The sequence below is a fragment of the Tupaia chinensis genome, unplaced genomic scaffold (genome assembly GCF_000334495.1).
Source record: "Tupaia chinensis unplaced genomic scaffold, TupChi_1.0 Scaffold143593_1, whole genome shotgun sequence".
NCBI lineage: Eukaryota > Metazoa > Chordata > Mammalia > Scandentia > Tupaiidae > Tupaia > Tupaia belangeri.
The window spans coordinates 54,103-57,207 of record NW_006203439.1 but is presented as its reverse complement, the minus strand read 5'-3'; the positions used below and the strand labels follow the sequence as shown (position 1 = coordinate 57,207).

At 42.0% G+C, this 3,105-nt stretch overlaps 1 pseudogene; it reads left to right on the top strand.

Moving 5' to 3' along the window:
- Positions 1 to 1,411: 1,411 nt before the first annotated feature.
- LOC102491697 (dnaJ homolog subfamily A member 1 pseudogene) lies at positions 1,412 to 2,639 on the top strand (annotated as a pseudogene).
- Positions 2,640 to 3,105: the final 466 nt, after the last annotated feature.

Sequence of the window (3,105 nt, the reverse complement as noted above, 5' to 3'; positions counted from 1 at the left end):
CCCCCAGGGGGGATGGTCACGCCACAATCCCTTCTCCTCCATTCTCCTCTCGGGATCCTGGGCATGCACACACACGTGCCCGGCATGAGTTTTAAGCCACCGGGTTCGGGACGCGAACCGTGGTCGACTATGTGGGAGTCCAGCGACATAGCCATTACACTAACTGCTGGTTCCCAAAACCTGCTTTTCTTGAAGGTGAATGGATTTCAAGTCTAGGGCAGAATGCATATAAAATAAGTCTCAGATAGCATATGCTAGAGGCAAAGGAGGATTCAAATACCAGTGAGGTCATGTCAAAAGCATACAGCACGAGAAGTGCTTTTACACCTGATTTGGATATTTTGAGCATATGATTTCACCTAGAAAAAATAATGGGTAAAATTAATTGTAAAAAGAAAAATAAGAGAGAGGAAACAAGTTTATTTAGCACCATTAATGGTGATTATAACAACTCTTTATTTTGAAAATTGGTAGTTAAACTAAAAGAATTAAACATCCGCCCTGACTTTTTAGAAGGAAAAAATAATCCGTCTTTATATAGAAGATGTGCCTAATAAATGTAGAAAACATGATAAAAAGAAAATTCTTGAACTGTAACACATCATAAAATAATCGATACTGGAGACCAGCAGTTGGCATAATGGCTATGTTGCTGGACTCCCATGTAGCCAACCACGGTTCAAGTCCCAGACCCGGTGGCTTAAGCTCATGCCAGGCACATGTGCATGTGTGCCCAAGATCCCAAGAGGAAAATGGAGAAGAAGGGAGTGTAGCGTGGCCATCCCCCCAGAGGGCGATTTCTTGCTTTCTGTCTCTCTCTCTTTCTGATAAGTGTACACATCCTATAGCAATAACCTCTCCAAAGAAAAAATAGTAATAATAGTTGATACTGAAAGCTATTACTAATAGACACTAAAACCTTCAAGTAATGGTTTTTGGGTAAAAAAAAAAATTACATAGCACTTTGCAGATTACGTATTCATTGAAAATAAATAATTTTAAAAATTCACCATTACAATGGAGAGATCTCTATCTTAATCAAGTGATTAAACTTAGTGTCTTCTTATAGTACATATTACTGAAGGACTGAAATACTCGAATCACCTATAAACTATTCTTGCCCAGAATGATTACCTAAAATTAAATAAGGCTGTTAGAACTTAACATTAAGTTTACTGCAAACTCGGGAAATAGAAGATAGATCACTTTAAATGACACAAGGAAAGAGTTGGCCAAAGCCAGAATGTAGAGACATTTTAAAAGACAGATGGAGTGGAACTTTCCAGAGCGCTCGATCAGAAGCGAGCATTCTGGGAAGTTCTAAAGGAGAGGCAGCTGACCAAGTTGCACACAGCTAGGTGCACCTTCCTGTTCCTGACGCTGGCCTCAGCCTGCTCACTGACTGTAGAAAATGGTGATAGAAACTACTTACTATGATGTTATTTACCACTTACTACTAAACCACTGCTACTATGTTTTGGGGGTCAAATCTAATGCCATCCAGGAAGAACTGAAGAAAGCTTATAGGAAACTGGCCTTGAAGTACCACCCCAATAAGAAACCAAATGAAGGTGAGAAGTTTAAACAGATTTCTCAAGCTTATGAAGTTCTCTCTGATGGGAAGAAAAAGGAATTATACGACAAAGGAGGAGAGCAGGCAGTTAAAGAGGGTGGAGCAGGTGGTGGTTTGGGCTCCCCAATGGACATCTCTGATGTGTGTCTTGGAGGCTAATTTTCTAAGTAATCTTAGAAGATTTATATAATGGTGCAACAAGAAAACTGGACCTGCAAAAGAATGTGATTTGTGACAAATGTGAAGGCCAAGGTGGTGAGAAAGGAGCAGTAGCGTGCTGTCCCAATTGCCGTGGTGCTGGAATGCAAATAAGAATTCATCAGATGGAACCTGGAATGGTGTAGCAAATTCAATCTGTATGCATGGAGTGTCAAGGCCATGGGGAATGGATCAGTCCTAAAGGTAGTGGTAAAAGTTGCAATAGAAGGAAGATAGTCCAAGAGAAGAAGATTATGGAAGTTCATGTTGACAAAGGCATGAAAGTTGGGCATAAGATAACAATCCATGGTGAAGGAGGCCAAGAACGAGGACTGGAGCCAGGAGATGTTATCATTGTACTAGACCAGAAAGGTCATGCTGTTTTTACTCAGCGAGGAGAAGACCTTTTGATGTGTATGGACGTACAGCTGGTTGCAGCATTGCGTGGCTTCCAAAAGCCAGTTTCCACTCTTGACAACCGAACCATAGTCATCACCCCTCATCCAGGTCAGATTGTCAAGCATGGAGATATTAAGTGTATGTTAAATGAACACATGCCAATTTATCATAGACTATATAAAAAAAAAGGTCGCCTAATTATCAAATTTAAGGTAAACTTCCCTTAGAATAGCTTTCTGTCTTCTGCTGTAAAACCTCTCTTTGTTGGAAAAACTTTTACCTTTGAAAAAGGAAGGAGAAGAGGCTGATGAAATGGACAAGGTAGAACTGGTGAACTTTGATCCAAATCAGGAAAGACAGAACCATTACAATGGAAAAGCATATAAGGATGATGAACATCATCAAGGTGGTGTTCAGTGTCAAACCTCTTAGTGGGGCCAGTAAATAACACTCACTGCTGGGATCAGCAGTTGGCACAGTGGCTATGTCACTGGAATCCCATGTAGTTGACTGCGGTATGAGTCCTGGACCCGGTGGCTTAAACTCTTGCTGGGTGCGTGTACATGTGTGCCCAATATCCTGAGAGGAGAATGGAGGAGAAGGGACTGTGGCGTGGCCATTCCGCCTGGAAGGGAGATTGCTTGCTGTCTGTTTTTCTGGCGAGCTCACACACACTATAGCAAAAACGTCTCAAAAAAAAAAAAATTTATAATTAAAAAAAATTACACTCAGGGACCAGCAGTTAGCGTAATGGCTATGTTGCTGGACTCCCATGTAGTTGACTGCGGTTCGCATCCCAGACCCAGTGGCTTAAAACTCACGCTGGGAGCGTGTGTGTGTGTGCCCAAGATCCCGAGAGGAGAATGGAGGAGAAGGGATTGCGGCGTGGCTATTCCCCCTGGGGGGCGATTTCTCGCTTTCTGTCTCTCTGTCTG